The sequence below is a fragment of the Erpetoichthys calabaricus genome, chromosome 1 (genome assembly GCF_900747795.2).
Source record: "Erpetoichthys calabaricus chromosome 1, fErpCal1.3, whole genome shotgun sequence".
NCBI classification, from domain to species: domain Eukaryota; kingdom Metazoa; phylum Chordata; class Cladistia; order Polypteriformes; family Polypteridae; genus Erpetoichthys; species Erpetoichthys calabaricus.
Genome location: NC_041394.2, coordinates 75454115 through 75474905, shown reverse-complemented (window position 1 = coordinate 75474905; position 20791 = coordinate 75454115). Strand labels below are relative to the sequence as shown.

At 37.6% G+C, this 20791-nt stretch overlaps 1 protein-coding gene across 2 annotated transcripts in view; it reads left to right on the top strand.

Annotated features, from left to right (window-relative positions):
- cdc42ep2 (CDC42 effector protein (Rho GTPase binding) 2) overlaps positions 1 to 20791 on the top strand; it is an 85819-nt gene that overhangs the window by 44266 nt on the left and 20762 nt on the right. Inside the window, exon 1 of one of the 2 annotated variants that reach the window (XM_028802305.2) lies at positions 132 to 334. The exons of the other annotated variant lie outside the window; for it this stretch is intronic. The gene's annotated coding sequence lies outside the window, so the exon portion shown is untranslated. Of the gene's footprint in view, positions 1 to 131; positions 335 to 20791 lie in introns of those variants that run through there. 2 annotated transcript variants of the gene reach the window in all.

Genomic DNA, 20791 nt, shown 5'->3' with positions numbered 1-20791 from the left:
TCAGAAGAGCCTGAGCCAGATTCCAGTTCCATATTTGAAGAGTGCTTGTGGTACAACTGCGTTGAGCTCAGCCCTCCTCCACCCCCACCTTTCTTTCCCACAGTGCTAGAGGGCTTTGAAAGTGCAGCTCCAATTCAGCTGATCAGCACTTGGCTACGGTAGGCTGTGGTGTCAAGTAAGCAGCAGGAGTGGGTGCCTTCACACTGCCAATTATTTATATGTTCTTAATCCCGGTGGAGATAGGAATGTACATCTGAAGCAAAGGAGACAACAGACATGAAGAGGGACGTTCAATTTGATTCTGTGCTGAGGAGAAGATTAAACAGCCGTACATGTAAGTGTCACAGTATTAGACAGGTATTACAAAGAGGTGCCATGCTGTACAGGTGTCTGTTCTGTGCTAGTTATTGGTAAATATGTCTCTGTGCCTTTGAAAATGATGAATAAATTACAGTTTGTAAAGCATATCTGTACAGGAATAAAATACTGTGATAGTCATTGTCAAATAAATCAGAAAAGATAATGTGAAAGGGAATTTTAAGCTAGTCTTTACATAGAATATTGTTTGCTTCTCAGCCCTCATGTTGTTCATGTTCAAATCTAATTCATAAAGATGATTGAAACAGTGTGTTATTTTTTATAGATAATAAACACAAGTCCTTGCAAGTAAGTCCTACTTTTATTCGGTTACAGTGAAATCATCCTTCTTAAGTATAGAATGAATGATTAATAACTGCAAATGTTAAGACAAACGATAGCATTGTTGTATAGTGCACTGGGCTATCGGTGATTTTTTTTATGGAGGCTTTATTTTCGCGTTGTACCACATATCTTGTAAACTGGAATGCAACTTTAACAACTAGGTGGGTGCTGTTCAGCTCAGATGTTTGTTAGAACTTCTCAGATATTTTATGACCTCCCTGTATTTTTAATGTTCATATCTATTAGGAGGAAAATTTTTATTTCATCCTCAGTGTTGTGTGGTTGTGAAGTTTGTGTTGGATTACACAAGCATAGGAAAACTGCAGTCTCGTAAATTCCAGTACCAGGTACAGAATTGTGAAGGGGCGTGTGTCTGTGCTTTTTCTGTGTACCTTCCTGTGGTCCTCGCTGATCAATCTTCTAAAAAATTCCTCTGCTCTTTCAGCATGCTATGGAATGTAGGGTGTGATATGTAGAAAGGTTCAGCGCTCCTGTTTAAAGAAAACAAAACTTGTTTTATGATTATTTTAAAATTCTTTATGTTTGTAGACTATGGAAGCTTTTACTAAGTTTGTACATGATCATCAGCAGACATAAAGTGCAAAGTATTATTTGCTTCTGAACCTCAGCTTTCATTTCTCATTTTTTACTTAATTAAATCCTTTTTATTGTATGTGTTAGAGGTAATTTTACATGGCTTTTATATCAGTGCATCAATATGTTGGCTTAATTCACATTTTCCATTACAAAGTCTCTAAAAGCCATTGCCTCTTCCAGCAGTATTGGGCGATATTCAAGGAACCAGCTCTACCTGGGGCTCTTGTTCATCACAGGCATACGCTTGACCATACTCACACCAATCAGGCATATAGGAGAAAGTGGGAGAATATAGAGAAACAAGCTTATGATTGTGGAGAAAATGTGAAAACATCACACACACAGTACCTAGCTCAGAATTTCAAAGTGAGATTCCTCGTGTCCTGAAGCAGCTGCACCAACTGCCACAGTAACGTGTACCTCCTGTGTTTTTATATACAGATATTATATTTTCTTTTCTTTATTTTATTTTGTTTGTCTTTGACCAGTCAGAGAGATACAAAAGTATTGTATGCTACTGTTAAAGATGTGCCCTGGCAAGAAGTAAGTTATTTTCTGAATCTACTTTTTCTTATATATTGCTGAAGTAAACCTGGCTGGAACACTAAACATTGCAGGACACAAGCTTCCACACAATTGCATGTATTCACATTACATATTATAATCAATCATATATATGGCTTTATTATAAAAAGTCTAATTAAACTCTATAGGTTAAGCTCAATTTAAAGCTGATTTATTTATTAACTGTAATATTTTAGGTATAATTTTAATGAGTTTATCACAATAATTTTTAAAGTATATGGAGCTAGTCATATAACAGTGTACAATGTGGAGACTCTGTAATGTACAAGCATGTTGGAGATACTGGGTGGTGGTGGGGTGTGCTCTAGTTTTGCTATATTGAATTTTGAATGCAGAACTGGTATCAGGGGTGGTTTTACATTTGAACATTTCATTTATCCTTGTAGGACCCAGTTTTAGTGAGGAGTAACATGCTCCTCACTGAAACTTAATTTTTTTCCTGGCATCTGCTATATATTTGTCACTTTCAAAGAATGCACGGCTGTTTGTCATCATGCTGCCTATTTCATATGTGAAATCATAGTTTGGATGGATCATAAAAGCCTACTTCTGTAGAATTTTCCATTTTTGGCTTGCATGGAGCCTGCTAGAGAATATAGTTTACTTTAATTTAAAATTTAGCTAAATTAAAATTCTGGAGGTTCTGGGGATTGAAAAACAGAGTAAAGAGGTGTATTTGATTGGTGTGGAGTAAAAAGATGAAAATCATGTAGTGTGGCTATGACTTAAATATGCCTGGATGAAGATGTTCAAACTACAGATTCTTTAAATAGAGTTAAGAAATGAAATAACAATATGTAAACAAAAGATCTTTGTGTGTGTTTCTGTATGGAGCAGTCTGCTTTGCTAATGCTCAAACACAGCCACTAGATGGCACATTCATGCACATTTAATTTTTTTCGGCGCTAGCATACACCTTACTTCTCATTCAACCCAAGCAAACAAACTCTGCTTTGTGGTGTGTGTGTGTGTGTGTATATATACATATATATATAATATATATATAAAATAATGCAAAGTTGACTCACTCATCAACAAAACACTATTTCCCATTTAGCTAAAAAGTTGAAACTTGCTACATAGGGCTGTGGGTATCCACTAAAAAAGGACATTTCGATATATTAATATTTAGGGATAAAAACACAATAGAATAACTAAACACCTCAAAATCTCATAAACGATTTGACTGCTTTAATTGAAATTTGGTGTTATAGAAAAAAGAGAATTAACCAATATGCATTTTTTTAAAATTGTAGCAGGTGGACTGTTCCTATATAGGGCTTACAGTTCATGCAAATGAACGCCACCACTGACAAGGATGAGGTTGAAATTACACAGAAAAATGGAGCTGCCACTTTATGCAATTGAATGCTACTACCCGAAGTGAATGGAAGGAAGAAAGCTTGTCAAAACTCAAAGAAGACCTGTTTTGCAAGTTGTGTCATTGGGTAAACGCAATACTTCCTGTTCTGTTGGCTTCTTACTCCTCGTGATGCGTTATAAAATGCATACAGTTTCGAATGGGGTGGTTGTCGTCTGTGGATTTTTGAGCATGCTTATATACATATATTTCAAACAATTTGGTTGGAGACAATAGGCCCTTGGTGGTGAAATAAATGCAATATTCTGGAGAACTGGCATGTCCCCTTGGAAGAGGATGATTTGCCATTATACTCCAGTTTGCATAGCAGAAGGGCGGAAGTCCCAGTACAGCATATCAGCCCACTTCAAGCCCTGCCCTTAGTACAACACAAGTCGTAAGATTAAACAGTTACACAGCTCAGTAAAGGGTTTCCCCGCGGACAGAACATAGAGGAAGAGGTGGTATGATGGTCCGGGTTAGCTCCATCCTCCCTGTTGCATCTGGGGAACCTCTTCAACCCAGATCGTTGATCATCAAAACAGAGATGAGCTGGGCAAATGAGAACACAGTTACAAGCAGCAAGGAGTAGGTGAAAAAAAGTGAACAATGCTTTTATTAAATCCATCAACAACAAATGAAAGTGTCCAAATAAATTGTGCAGTGCAATACTTCTTAATAAATGAATAATACAATAAAAACAGTATTAAATAGTGGCGACTAAAATCAGTTCAAGCAAATAATCCATAAAATCTTGAGGGAAGAAAATCTCTCATGTCTCCACTACTTACCACGCATGGGGCCTCGCAGCAGAGATAATGCCCAAGTGACAGGCACAGCCAACCTTCTCCTCCAGGTCTGGGTCCCTGCTGGCCATGACTCCCAGCAGGTTGTTGCTCTAAACCCCTGGTCTCCTAGGCTGCGGTACCTGCAGCCTTCTGTGGACCCAGCAGGGTGCCATGCTAATGCTCCCCTTTCTGACTTTCGCTGCCCTTCCTTGATCTTAATACAGAGAGTGTGTTCACACCGTGCACCCGACTGGAGCCTGTATCTCACGATGCATGATTATTTAAAATCAGCATAGCACCACGGACCACTTATCACAGGTGGCCATTATACATAGTTTATGATATTATTTCTTTTCACTGGTTCTATTATGTACAGTACAATGCTTGAAAACTTTCAATTTATTACATTGGCCACGTAAATGTGCAGCCTGCAAACGTCAAAGCCATACGTAATAAGTTAAAGTAAACCTGATTCAGTGTATACCACTCAAAACCCTCCAAAACTTTTTAATGGTACAAGATTACAATTCAAAGCGTTACATTATCTGTTAATCTGTTTGAAGTTACCATTTTTACAGGATGTGCTACAGGGTGAAATTATATTTATGTTAAAAAATTCTTATTTTTCCTACTAATTACTTGTTTGAATTAAAAAAAAATACAGTTTCCTCTAAAATTGCGCTTTCCAATGACCAACAATAAAAGTCAAAGTCCGTCATGGACAAGTGTACAGTATGTAGCAATCTCAAGAGTGAGGAGCTTCAGTGAACTAGTCATATTATATAAAATTGCATCTATTGTATACAGAAAAGTACTGTACTTGCGTAGTGCTTCTCATCCATTCATTTAACTGACACCACTTATAACCAGGATGGGTAACACAGCTAGTAAACATATAAAAATATGGGTTTGGGGTATCGGGCATCTAACAGTACTGTGTGTTTTTGAGGGAAAAATTGTAATGAAAGCTAAACTGCCTATTGTTTACTGGTTTTCTCATTGTTAGGCTTAATGTATTTTTTTAAATTCCAGCATTCATTGTAATATCCTTTAAAGAATATATTTCATTATTTATACCTCTTCGGACCCAGTGTTACTTTTGTGACTGTTCAGCATTATTGTCTTGCTAAAAGTTACAGACTCTTGCTAAAAATTCAGACTATTTGTCAATACAAGGAGTGTTTGAATTTGAACCTTGGTCTCTGGAACTATGAGCAGACATTGTAACCAGCTCCATATAGCCCATTACAGAAAGAAAATTTTTTTGCTTACCACCCCATCATGTACACGCAGAATGCAGATAAATGTAATTCTTTCAGACCAAGATCTCTTGCAGTAATCCACAGTCAAAAATCTAAAATTTTTGATACAAGCAACAGTTCTTTTTGTAGTCTGCAATCACTGCAGTTGATTCATTACTAATATGGGGACGTGGGGGGTGGGGGCGCAAATCATTTCTCTCTATTATAAAAAAAATCATTAGAGTGAGACTAGGGAGACAAGACGTGATCTTCCTGGAAGACAATTTGAAGTCCCGCGAGAGACACTTTAACTTGCTCCCAGCTCTTAAAACAACGAGAAGTGACAAGCAAAACACACAGCTCGCCAGCAGATGATCCGACCACTTCTCCTTGCGGGCATTCAGCCACTCTAATCCCCCCTCTTCACAACGCGAGCAGCAGAGACATGAAGTGGCAAAAGTACAGCTGCTGTACAGGCTTTGAAATGATCAGTCAGTGTGACAAGCAGAACAGGTAGATCGCCAGCATCAACAAGCCAGCAGATGATCCGACGGTATCTCCTTAGCGTGCGTTCAGCTGCCCCCCCTTCACAACATGAGCAGCGTTATACGTCCTGTGAGAAAGAGATTTAACCACGCCCGGGGCTGGAAATAAAGGACAAGTTTTTTTTTTTTTTTACGTCACACAAGACAAGGCAGTGAGACATCATTTAAAACAAGTCCACGGACATCTAACCTAGCAGTTGTTGGATTGCTTTTGGCAGACACGCTTCATGTGCTCCAAGCCCTTATAACAACAACAAGCAAAACATGCAGCTCGCCAGCAACAGAAAGGCAGCAGAAACAGATGTAACCACACCCGGGGCCGGAAATAAAGGACAAGTATCCATCCATCCATTTTCCAACCCGCTGAATTCAAACACAGGGTCACGGGGGTCTGCTGGAGCCAGTCCCAGCCAACACAGGGCACAAGGCAGGAACCAATCCTGGGCAGGGTGCCAACCCACCGCAGGACACACACAAACACACCCACACACCAAGCACACACTAGGGCCAATTTAGAATCGCCAATCCACCTAACCTGCATGTCTTTGGACTGTGGGAGGAAACCGGAGCGCCTGGAGGAAACCCACGCAGACACAGGGAGGACCCGGGAAGCGAACCCAGGTGTCTCAACTGCGAGGCAGCAGCGCTACCCACTGCGCCACCGTGCCGCCCAAGGACAAGTATTGTTTATACAAAAGTTTTAAAGTAAAAGTGAAAATAATGCCTATGTAACAATTCCCATGAAAATAACAATCTCTTTAAATTGTATATCTGGTAAACCAAACCCGGGGGTGGGCGAGCGAAGCGAGCAGGGGGCGGAGCCCCCTAGACTTTGAAGAAAAAAAATACAATGTACATGTGTTCAAACTTCAAGACAAACTAGGTGCAAAGCAGAAGCAATGTGCAGTATATTACACCCACACAAAAAATCTTCTATTTTCTTCATCAAGTACTGTACTGTATACTGTACATTTTGTGCAGGTGAGCTATTAAAATAACTGAAGGCAAGATGAGCATATCAAATGTTTGACATCTGTAGAATAAAATGACAGCTTCAAATGCTTAAAGAGATCATGCAAGTAAGAATTTCATTCTACATTGTGCAAATGACAACAAAACTTGAAGCAGAACTTGAATATACCAATTCACAAACCAGTTTTCACTTTAAAAGCTTAATAACCCTATCACTGGTTGAATAAATCAAAGTTAAAATGGGGAGTAAAAAACTAAACAAAACTGTCAAAACAAAAAAATCAAGTTTAACATATTTGCTTACATTATTTGATTGAAATTACTGTTTTTGTCTGTTATGATGCAGATAGGTGCATGTGTATGAAAACACAAATATATTAATTTTGGTACCTTCCTAATACACTGGTGAAGGCCCTGTTCAGAGTCAGAACAGACACAGGTGTCATTGTTCATTTGCTATATTCAGCAGATGGCATAGGTTAAGATAGTTTGCCAGTTCTGCTGGACAAATGTAAAACATTGGGAGGAAAGTTTAGAAGCAAACTGAGAAGGTAGTTTTCTCTGACATTCTTTTAATGGTACACAATTTTGCAGAAAAAATTTGAGGATGTCTTTAACCAGTCTTCTACCACTTTTCTTACCCTGCTTTTCTGCAACAAGTCTTGGTGATGTTTTGTCAATCCCAGTAACGAGTATAAGTATTTAAGCAATATCAAAATGGCAGAAACTAGTGTTAGACTATGCATGTTGATGTCTGGGTTTGAGGAGAGACATCATTGTGTCTGTCAGCAGTAAAGAAGCAACCCATCATCATAACTATATATAATAGAGTAGAACAATATGTCCTAGTAAAATTGAAAATCTTTTCAATTTGTGGATAAAAATTTTGTCTTAAGAAGACAAACATTGCTGCAGACAGAAAGGATTAGGCAATGTAGGTGAAGAAAGTAAGATCAGCTCTAAAAGCTTCTGGTACAACATAGCAGCATTAAACACTACGTGACACCTCATTTCTGGGTGTGCACAAAACGTCAAAAGTACAGCAATGCATTGTAGGCGTATCGTTTAAAAGAATGTACAGGTAATTTGAACTTTATTCCATAAAACATATAGTATATAAATGGCAACCAGACTAACCAGAGTTAATTTACACAGTGAAAAATGTAAGGATCTTATTAAACAAAAAAAATGTATTTTCCATTCCTGAAAAATGATATTGTGCTTTATTATATGAAATTCCTTAAAACTGAGAATTTGTGTTTGTCGGCCATATATCATTATTATACAACATAATGTTCAGTGTTTATTTGTACTTTAAGAATTTTCTTTTTTGTTAGTGCTTGTTTCTGGTCATTCAGCATTCCATCAGATAGCATAAATTAAACCACACTGATTCATACCTTATTTGTTACTGATGTTTTTAAAACATTCACATGCACCATCCTTTCATAAAAAAATTTTTTTTCCTTTTTTTTTTTTTGAAAAATGTAAAAAATTGGGTGACCAGTTTTATCATTGGTTACCAGCAAAATGGGATGAGTAGCACACAACTATTGTACAGTATATTGTTGGCTAAGAGAAAAGAGATTTACAAGTAGGACAGGTCTTGGGAATGTGGATCACTAAAAACTTGGGTTCCAACACTTCACTTAGTTTATGCTGTATAATATGATTTAAACAAAAACTTGATGAGAAAAACATATTCTTCAGAATTTTCAGTTAACAACGAAACAGGTTTGTGATTGTTGTTACATTTTAAAGAGTTGATTTGCATGGCAAGCCTAATTAACATTTAGGATATTTCAACATGTTTCTTAAGATATCTCATATGCTTTGCCAGATATCTCAAAATAGCTCTCTGTCTGTCTGCAGATATCTGAAATACATTTCCAGATATTTTAAAATAGATGCGACATCCTGTTGCAAAAAGTATTCATTTTTACAGGGTTACTGACATTACAGATGTTTGTACTAAGAGAGCTTTATATTAGTTGCAATGGATTATTGTAGGGTTGTGCAGTAAAATAAGCAAAAATAATAAAAGATTACTGTGTGTTTAAGATTGATATTATGGCAAAACAGTAATGATTATGAGGCCATTTAACCTTTGGTAAATCACAAAAAAACAGTGGATGCAAATTTTAAATGCATCATGAATGAGCAGAAAGCCACACCTATACTTTGCATTAATTAATGCAACAATACACACTCACTTACAAATGATTAAAAAAATGTTGTAAAAGATTAAAATAAATCCATCCATCAATTTTCAAACTGAGGAGTCTTTCCTGGCAACAGTAGGCATATGGCAGTAATGAACACTGGATGGTGTGCCAGCCCATTGTAGGGCTATACACAACCATACACACATACTCACATAGGGCAATGTTAGAGACACCAATTAACGTAACACGCACATCTTTGGGAATGGGAAAACAAAGCAGAGGAAAACCCATAAAGCATGGAGTGAAAATACAAAGTCCACACAGAGAGTGATCAGGCTTGGGTGCAAAATCAGGGTTCTAACAACTTGTATGTTTTGAACAGATAATACACATGGAACATAATTGATGCAAAGTAAGGTGAAGTCAATGAAATGTTTAAAATAATAGTGTGTAATGTTATGCTTTAGAAACTGATATGTTACTAATTTTTAACACAGAACTTTCCCAAGTTCAAAGATTGCCACTTACATTTGTACTACTAAAGATTACCATCTGGAAACTATTACAAAAGAAAACCACAATACCAGTGGTGGCTGTAGAGTTCAGTGAAACTAAAAACATTTACATACGGTAGTGTTAAGGTATAGTTTTCACATTTTTTGCTACAGTGTTTGGGTGTTACAAGCACTTTTATGACAGAGATAAAGCTATTCACATATGATTGATTGTTTGAAGTACGTTTTACTAATATTGTAATAGTTTTAAAGATTTAACATATTGTATATTTTAGTTTAAGCATGCAGAATATTGAAATGATTTGATTAGATTGTTAAAAGAATAAATCATTTTACATTTCTTTCTTTCTTGAAGTACGCAGTTAAAAATGTGTGTTTTGTGATTGCATTTGATTACTAATTGTCAGTAGCTTTGAATTGCATTTCTGTTTTAAAAGAAGCATTATGGCAGTATGAAAAGCTCAGTGGTCTTGACAAATTTCCCCATTTTTCTACAAATTGAAATCATCAGTTACACCATAATAGCTTAAAGGGTTATTTATTACCATACATGCTTCTTAAACTGACCATGACAATGTCTACTAAATCACAAATATCTAGAAACTCTTTCATAAACTATTATAGCAAACTAGCCAACCCACGGCGTAACATACGCCGCATAATTATGTATTGATGGGTGAACACTTGCTGAACGACACAGTTGTCCAAATAGGGTAGGTTTGTGGATACCACTGTGAGTGAATGAAAAGATGGACCTCTGGAGAGAGCAACATACAGTTGTCCGTGACTGAAAGCGGGATCGTCTGTGACGATGGAGGCCACGCTGGTGAAAGTTACTTCGTCGGTAGGGATAAGTTTCAGCACTTGTTCATTAAGGTGTAGCGAGTCTTCGTTGTTGACGCTTAATATAGCTTGCGTACTGAGTTGTTCCGGAGTCACAGTTGAGAAACACTTTTTTAATGTCTTTTAAGCACAGGGAAAAAAATTAACATGTGAAACATCCGTAATGTAATAAGCCACCAAGAAAAGTAACATTGCAACAATGCACGTTACGATCCGATCGCTGTAAACAGAAGTGAAAACAAAATCGAGGCCGGTGCATTCTTTAACTGCCTTTTAGCGCAATGGTAGTGCTGCTGTTTTGCAGTAAGGAGACTGTGGAAGATTTTGGGTTCGCTTCCCGGTTTCTCCCTGTGTGGCTAGCGCTTTGAATACTGAAAACACCGGTATATCAATGTAAAGAAGTATTATTATTCTTATGCGTCCAGTGCTCTCTCTCGCGCGCGCCTGTATGCGTGTGTGTGTCGCTCGCTCTCTCTTGCTCGCTGCACGTGTTCCTGCAGGCATACCAGTAAGTGAATGAAAAGATGGAACTCTGGAGAGAGCAACATACAACTGTCCGTGACTAAAAACTGGTTTTGGCAGATACATACACATCTTTTTGAAAGTTTGGCCCTGTGCCTTATCAATTGTCATCGCAAAGGCAAATCTAACAGGAAATTGTCTTCGTGTTAAAGTAAAAGGCAAATTATCCGCGACAAACAAACTGTTTTACACGCTGCATACCACTACGCCGCATAATCACGCCTCTTTTTTAATGTTTTTTTAAGCAGAGGGAAAAAATGAACATTTGCAAAATCCGTAACACCGCTTTCAGTAAGTACAGTGCACACATGTTTAATTTGTCAGCCACTTTTTGCCAGCCGTCTTTTCTGGTTTGGGCTGCTTTTGCAGTGTTACCGCTTGTGCATATTAAATCTTGAAATCCTTCGAGTAACTAATTAACTAACTAACACCCACCCACCCAGCTTGTGAGAAAAAAATGTGCCTGTTCTTTCATCATTTTGTTGCAGCCTATCAAAGACTTGCTGCTCATGTTTTCTAGACTCAATATACAGTGGAACCTCGGTTCACGACCATAATTCGTTCCAAACCTCTGGTCGTAAACCGATTTGGTCGTGAACCGAAGCAATTTCCCCCATAGGATTGTATGTAAATACAATTAATCCATTCCAGACCATACAAACTGTATGTAAATATATTTTTTTAAAGATTTTTAAGCACAAATATAGTTATTACACCATAGAATGCACAATGTAATAGTGCTCTCTCTCTCAGCAGCACGTGAGCCTCCCCAGCCCCCCTCCCCCTCTCTCTCTCTCTCTCAGCAGCACGTGATCCTCCCCAGCCCCCCCCCTCTCTCTCTCTCTCAGCAGCATGCGAGCCTCCCCAGCCCCCCCCTCTCTCTCTCTCTCTCTCAGCAGCACGTGAGCCTCCCCAGCCCCCCCTCTCTCTCAGCAGCACGTGAGCCTCCCCAGCCCCCCCTCTCTCTCTCTCAGCAGCATGCAAGCCTCCCCAGCCCCCCCTCTCTCTCTCAGCAGCACACGAGCCTCCCCAGCCCCCCCCCTCTCTCTCTCACAGCAGCACACGAGCCTCCCCAGCCCTCTCTCTCTCTCTCTCTCAGCAGCACGCGAGCCCCCTCTCTCTCTCTCTGTAACATTGCAGCAGTTGTATAAACACTTTTTTTTAAAATGAGTTTTAAGCACAGGGGAAATAAAGGAACATTTCAACAAATCCGAACTTTATTTAAAAGCCAACCAAGATAGTAACATTGCAGGAATTCACCATTTTTAATCAGGCGACTGACAGTAGTGGAGTCAGGCACAGAGAAGGTCAGCTGCTGAGAAAGCGTCTCGACTGTTGCAGGGCGGTGAAGCAGGTGAGATGCTAATGAAAAAGAGGCACAGGGCTTATTGGTTTTTAAAGACTGCTTTCTTCATTGTGTTTTAACCTCAGTTTTAAAGGATTGCGCGGCTCTCTCTGTCGCGCTGCCTGTGTGTGCGTGTCTCTATCTCGGGCTGCCTGTGTGTGCCTCTGTCTCTCTCTGGCGCTGCCTCTGTGTGAACTAAGGTTCCACTGAGGTTGACTAATGAAAAGTCAACGTGGCTCAGAGGTCCATGTGTACTGTTGCACAGACGAACATAAATGACGCCGTTTTTTCTGAGGCACGCGTCCGAGGTGGTGGGCGTGGCTCTGCGAGTTGTCGTCGTATCCAATGGTCATAGAGTTGGTGGCCATGGCTTCTTCCTACTTGGCGGCTTAGTGAATCCACGCCCCTTCCTGCGTGCTTTCATGGGTGTCTTGTTTTGGTGTGCGTGCTTTCATGGGTTTCTTCCCGCTCTGGCAGCGACTTTGTGAATTATATATATAGATGACTAATTCAGGGTTGTGGGATCCAGAGCCTAACTCAGCAGAACCAGGTGCAAGGCAAAAAAAAAAGTAATGGGAAGGTGCCAGTCCATCAGAGGGCTAGCTCACATACAGACCCCTAACCCAATACACGGGGCCAATTGAAATTGCCAATTAAACAACTGGACTTTTGTAATAGGTGGGTAGAAAGAACCACATAGACACAGGCAGAGCAAGCAAACACCACATGGATATTGACTGGGTGTGGAATTTTAACCTAGGACACTAGCCATGCAATTGAAGCAGTGTTACCCACTACACCACCATGCTACCTCTTGAAATACAAAGATATAATGAACAAACTAATATTTAAAATGTACTTATAATTGTAAGCTTTGACCCTGGACTGCAAGTCAGTCTTTGGCAATTACTGCTAGAAGTTTTTATGGATTTACTATTTCTGCCATTTTTGCACCGTGTGATGTTAATGCTTTCGATTGCCAAGGCTTTGTTGAATATGATCAATGGATATATTTTTTTCAGCATTCATAATTTTGGTTAAACTCAAGTCTAGGGTTTAACTTTCTCTTTTACTTTATTCATCTGCTCTTTATCATGTTCTATGAATTGCCATTCCTGTTTTTATCCCTTCATCCCTGTTTTGAACTTGTGTAATCCTCTTTGTTCTGATAAGTTATTCAGTCCATGCTGATTAGAGGCCTCCTTGTAACATGATGCTGGTATTGTAATGACTGTAGGCTTGGGAGATACTGGTGGTATGATGTAATACCTTTGGTGTGCACCAGACATAAAAGCTTTTCAGTTATGTGAACTCAGCTCAGCTACATCTTTTACTTATAAACTGCAAAATCATTTATGTCCATGGCATCCTATTACAAGAGAAACATACCCTGAGTCTTTCTGAGTAATTATTTCTTTCGTGCCACCTTATGCTAGCTTTGAAGTAAGAACATTGATTCCAATGGTGGATATTATATTATTGTTGGCTTCACTTTGGCATTTAATATAACTTCCTGCTGCATCTGTAAGAAGGACAATGAAAGCCTGGCAAGGTAATTAGGGGAACATCAATGTGGGCTGAAGAGTGAGATGCTGCTTGATTGGAGATGATCTCATGACAGGGTTAAAATGATTTAGGGTTTTAATGCCACAGAGAGGAACATTCAGGTAACCGAGAGAATGTATATACCTTTAAAATGCAACTTTGTTACAGGCTATCATCATTTTTCATTTTATATTTTCAAGTTAGTATCATCATTTTACTTTATTTTCAGTCAATTTAGAGTAAATGATCTAAATACACATCTAGTTAAGATGGTAACATAGCATGGAAATTTCACAAAGTGGTGAAAAGTTTTTCATTGTATTGTATATACACATGAGGACAGCTAATATTGTTTGTCCTTCTAAGATTTCTTTGGCATTCCTGACAAACCCAAACAAACACATGAAGAAATTTCAAGTCCCTGCAGGACTGAGAAAATAGCTACAGTAAATGCACAAGGGCACACATCTTACTCATATATTTTTAAATTTTTTCTTTACAGAGTTCCATGTAGCACGGTACAGTATATTTCAGTGCACTACTTTATATTTTTAGAGTGCTTTAGCAAATATTAACAATATTCCAACAAGCAGGTTTCATCAAGGAGTTCCAGTACATTTCCAGGTTTCAAACAGTGGCATGTTTATAAATGGTTATTCATGAATGGGGAAACATTAGCACTATAAGTTCAGCTATTCTATTTAAATTTCAATTTATACATTATGGTGCATTTTCCATTCATATTATCAAAATGCCATATACACTTTCACATACAGTATGGTTAAAATAAAGCTAAGAGGGCCATTTTGTTAAAAACAAACTTGCAATAAAGCAAACAAAAAAATATGAAGTACAGTATGTGTATAAAAATACATATGATTATCTTTTTAGTAGTAATATGAGTAAATTACTGATGTTTGGAATTTTGATGCAATACAAGGCCAGGAGAAGTGGCGACTTTAGCAAGTGCCTACATAGGACAAGAGAGAGAGAGACAGAGACCAGGGGACAGCCGATAACAGTTATGGTCATAAATATTTAAAAGCAGTATAAGCAGCCTTAGCAACTCTAACAAGAGGGCATGTGGTGCATAAATATCAGTTTTCTTTCTAGATTTAAATGTTAATGTTAGTGAAAAAGATGATTACAGGATGCTGGTGTTAGAGGCAGCGTTTCAAAGAAACAGCCATTAACAGAATATGGCAAATAAAAAGAAATTGTTAAAATGAGCAAAAGAACACAGACATTACATGGAAGATGACTGGTATTATGGCCAGCATCCTGGAGTCAGCTGCAATAATGCAATTACAAAGGTTTCTTTAAAAAATAATTAGCATTTAAAATGACCAATTAAAGATAAGCCAAGGGAGCTGACCATTAAAACACTAAAGGAATGGCTGCAGCAATATGTGAATAATTTCAAGCAGCAAGAGCCATCAGAAATACTACTAATCTCTTAGTAACTAATGTTATTAACTTGTATTGCTGGACATCGTGTTATTACCATTCAGAGTTTCATGGATTAGAATTTGTCCTGATAACATCCGATGCAAGACAGGAGCCAGCATTCTCACACACCCATACTCACACAATGTGGAATCCCCAGTTAATGTAACATGAGCGTTTTTTAGGGATAAGGGAGACAAACCCATGTAGACACAGAGAGATTCTAAAAGACAACTAATTTTGGGGAGCAGTCACACTTGCTACTGTGCTATGGTGCTGCTCATGTTTATAATTATATATATTTTTTACTTCTCATGTAATGGTAGAATTGTTTTATATTCTCCTGTGTTCAAATAAATGTAATTGTTTCACACAAAATGATTTTAAAATAAATAGCTGTATTTTTCCAATCTATTTTTAATATTTAAACAAGTTAGATACATCTGTTTTTCCCAATTGCTACTTACCACACTTTGAGTCTTTCCAAAAATTAGAAATTATGCTTAAAACGCAAGCATTCAGTCACAGCCCATGATACAAGTAACAGCAGGAAAACTAGAGTAAACAAAACTTCAGGATGTGTCAATATTTGTTTTGCTTTAACATTGGAACAGGAAACAAAGAATCTTTCCTTATCCATGAAATTGTACATAGCATGGAGGTTGGTTTGGCAATCCTCAGGTATTTAGTTTAACAAATAACTAACTGCACATCTTCAATTAATGTTCTGGTTGTTTTGTATGGGGATGTGATTTGGTGAAAGGATATCATTTTCTTTTAATTTCATAATATTTTTGCTGTTAATGAAATTATGAGTATCTAGTTAACAGGGTTAGAGTAGACGTGGAACTGGCACAGGATGGTGGACAGTCCCAGAGTGGTCCATCATTTAAATGAGGAACCCATTGGGGTTTGCTAGAGACCTGCTTCAAGAGCCACGGTCAGTCCAACTGAATTCTTTAAGTGAAAACAGGAGATCAAAGATTCGCAATTACCCCAGACAACCAGATGAGTACTGCCATAGGATTGCCACATGACTTTAAAGAAGAATTTCTAGCCCAGTAAAGAATTGTGAGAGCCTTCCAGGAAATATTTCCTGGGAACTTTTTGTAAGTTGTACATTGAGTTTGGAGTGAAAAGATGAATTGGGACTGTCTTGTTTGGCAGAGAGGTAGTTGTTCTAGAGTGTTGACAGACAGGTAGACGGGTGATGAGTGTAAGAACTATGGTTAGTGTTTGGGGACTGGGTTCAGGGATTTGGCACTGTGTGCTGTTGGTTAGAGTAGCATGCAAGGAAGCACTTATTTTCCTGTCTATTTGTTTTAAAAGTTTCTGTTAGAGTCAGCAGTAGTTTCAATTGGTCCCCTATTCGAAGTTCAAGTTGAAGTTTATGATTTTACGTATATATTACAATGAAGTTCTTGCTTGCCTTTTGCTAACAGACTAGTGACAGCAGTAGAGTAACAACAACTGACAGTGAATGCAGCATCAGATAATAAAAGCAAAGAACATCAATGCATTAGAGTGCCTGTTGAGTAGCTTTTTCTGTGGGTAAAGTCTGAATCTGATGGTTTGAGTCCTATTAGTCCTGTGCCGTTTGCTAGAATGGAGGAAGAAGAAAATTCTTTGTGTGGGGTAGCAGAGATTTTTAATAAAATAGTTTTCCCTTTCCATAAACATGTAATATTCAGTATATATGTCCTGGACAGAAAAGAGCGCTTCAGCAGTAACTGTTTCTATCACAGGAAATTGACATTGTTTAAAATAATTAAGAATCAAGGCTTCTGAATTTAGTCTTCATTCCCCGTAACATGTAATACATTTTAATTGCCATAGTGATTAATCTTTTTTTTATCAATGCTGCCATTAAAGGTAATTGTTATCTTTGTGCTCAAAACTGTAATTATCTGCATTAGTCGCAGGGAAAACATTATGAGCTGTTTAAAAAGCAGACTTGCCATGTTGACAATACAACACAACTGCCAATGACAATCAACAAAATTTTTACAGTATAAGCCCATACCGAGTTGGAAGTCAACATGTTTCTATGCTATTACTATAATTACTGCTTTGTTTAGATTTTCTCCACATTTTAATGATACGGGAAGCTTGTTGAATTTTTAAGTCTTTATTAGGAATCACTTGGATTTTCTTGTTTCCTCTATATTGTTCTACTGCAGGGATTTGCAAAAAAGTAAAAGAATGCTTTCATTTTGCCAAATGGATGTAGCAGGAACAGAACATAATGAAAAGGCACAAAATCCCCAAACCGTAAATATTACATTTTGAGAGAGGAAATGGGGCTCTCTTTAGCTACAAGGGCAAAATATTTGCACCGGAATATTTTTGGATTCTAAAAAGGTAACAAAATTTTATGTGCCTGGGAACTTTCAGGAAAGGTGTTATATGCAATAAAATGGATTAGCTATTAAACATTTTGTCAGTTTGCTCCATCAGCCAGTGTTTCTTTGAGTTTGGAAGAGTGCCTACAGTATAAAATAATTGCAAGACTTTTCACTTCAGAGCATTGCTTTAATGTGCAGGATGTACGAGATGGTGTGCTTCTGTGGGAAAAATACAGATATGTGTAAGCTGTATGGAAGAATGTTGCCATCAAAAATATTCATGCCTGTGAGAATACAATTTATAGTCATGAAAGATATTTCGTGCTAAGGTGGTAATGAAAGGCATTTCATATTCACATGAAAGAACTTAACACTCATAGTGAAGTTAGTAGCTGTGATTTAGTGTTGTAACAAGACTGGTGACAAAATTGCATTACCATTCAAAGGTATTAAATATAAGCCAGGTTAAGACCAAGGCACTTGAAACTACTGTTTGTGAAGTACTCGTTGGTAATTTGAAAAGAAGGACAGGTCAGTGGTTAGAAAAATGTTAAACAAAAAACCTACATTTGAATCTCACCTTTAATGTTAACTAATCTCAAAAGGGGCGGCACAGTGGGTAGCACTGCTGCCTTGCAGTTAGGAGACCCGGGTTCGCTTCCCAGGTCCTCCCTGTGTAGAGTTTGCATGTTCTCCCCGTGTCTGCGTGGGTTTCCTCCCACAGTCCAAAGACATGCAGCTAAGGTGGATTGGCGTTTCTAAATTGTCCCTAGTGTGTACTTGGTGTGTGTGTGTGTGTGAATGTGCGCACCCTGTGGTGGGCTGGTGCCCTGCCCGGGGTTTGTTTCCTGACTTGCGCCCTGTGTTGGCTGGGATTGGCTCCAGCAGACCCCTGTGACCCTGTAGTTAGGATATAGTGGGTTGAATAATGGATGGATGGATAATCTCAAAAGAGAAAAAAGTTGAAGAAATTTTTAAGAAATGCTGTTAAAATGCATGAAGCTTGACAATACTTGAAGTGTCATTTCTTGATTCCAGCGCAAGTCAATGGCCTGTGATTTTCAGAGGATTTCATTTCAGAAGACCATGGAAAGCAAACCTATAGAGCAGTTAATTGTTTGCATGCTTTTCAATATTGAATATTTATTTTGGCAATCCAAAAATTTCCGGTCTCTTCATTAATATAGCATATTTTTTCAGTGAAATATTGAAGGGTCCTCATGTGCTATATATATATATATCTATGTCACAATAAACATACAACAAGTGCACTGCTATTTTCTGAGAAAAATGTTGTACATAATATATGTTCAAAGAACAGAGACAGAAAATTAAACCATTTTAATTTTTGTATAATATTAAGACGTTTTCCTTTGACCAAATGACATTGTGCAGCCCTGGTCATAGCGTTTTTGGTGATATAGTGGCTACTTTATGTCCACATTGGTTACAGGTGAAAAGAATTTAAAAAATTTAAAAGGATGGTATATGCTTAGCAGTACAGTGAAAAAGAGCAGTGTGGACAGCGTTACGTCTTTTATTAGGTACATTTCTGTGCATAAGCAAATAATACAACATTATGTTGGAATAAGCAGATTCAGAAAAATTAATTATTGATTTAAAATTTGTGTTCTCATGACGACTGCTAAAACCTTGACCTGCCTCCTTCCCTAGGGTACCAATCTTTTGCAGACATTGACTTCACAAAATCAGATTAATTAAAATGATTATAGTTGTTGATATCCATCTATCAGTTTTTTGAAGTCCACTTATTCCAGTTGAGGCTTTGGCTGCATCCCAAAGATCATGCACATATTTGCCCCGATCCGGATGCCTAAGCCAATCTAGAATCTCCACCTAACCTTAACCTGTATATCTTTGGGATGAGTTAAGAAAAGCAGAGTTTTCCCAGTGGGAAATCCATGTAGCAGTGTGAGAGAACTTCTTATTTCAGGTCAGATTGGGATTCACAGTTCAGTTCCCTGACAGTTATCATTTGTTTACATCAAAAACAATCTCAAAATTGGAAAGCATGTAATGTTTGTTTCATTCATTACATTGAAATGTACAAAGATAAAATACATTTCCTTTGAATATGACTTCTTAACAACTAGGTTTTAAATGGCTTATTGCTGCATTGCAGAATCAAGGTTGTGTTTATGTTGGTGCTTCTGAATTGGCAGCTTCACTTATCAAATGCATCTTTATAATTTGCTACAATGTAAAACTTTCCGGATCAGGACACTTCTCTTTCTGTGCTACTATTTGGCATGTTCCCCAGTATTACTACAAACATGTCATGTTGTAATGGATAGGAGGTAAATGCAACTGTAGAATACTAGTGACATTACAGGGAACCTTGGGAGCTCATTTGTCATGAATATTGGTGGGGCAAGAATCATGGAGTATAACATAAATATTAGTAATTAATTTGGCTTTATCAATAGCTTTGACAATACTTATTACTTGAGTTCAGAGAGTGGGCACTGGTATTGAAAGATTCAGCATCAGAACAAATCATTAAAAGCTCCAGGAGTAAACATTTTAAACACTTGGTGAAACATATTGTAGGCGACTTTCAAGTTTTTTTTTTGTTTTTGTTTTTGTTTATAGGGACTATCTTTTCTATATAGAATAGCAACAAGATTGATGTAATTTCTTGCATTAGAACTTGCATATGTGGTATATATATATGGTATATTCCATTTTTAAAAAATTGTATACAACAACATAAAAAAAGAAAACAGAAAAATCAAAACCTTACAGAACAAGAATTCAGCCTCTGACCTAAGAGAACTGAGAGAGCAGGATGGGGAAAAAAAACATTGTTTTCTCCCTATGTGAACAATTATTGTATTTTTTTTTCTTTCAAAATATTAGTAAATCAGAGTTTACACTTTGAATACATTGCAGAAGACTGATTTAATTCTAAGGGTAAGCATTTCCCAAAATGGGATTACTGTAAATTAAAACTTATGTTAATCATCTATTGTTCACTGCCATCTATGCACTGATTGATGAGTCTCCTCACAAGTGCTCTCAATAGTCGGCATCTCCTTCTGTTCCTTTTTACCCACTGGGCACTTTCAAGCTCTAATACAGTATATTAGTGATGGTATCACTTTCTTTTTGTATAAAGCTTTGCCACCTACACATTATTCCCATGGTGTTTTATCCTTGTTCACTGTTCAAGCAATAAAAATGAAACGGTCCTATTTAAACTCAGATTTAAAAATATCTAAAATAATTTTTACTACTTACTGGATATATTTTGC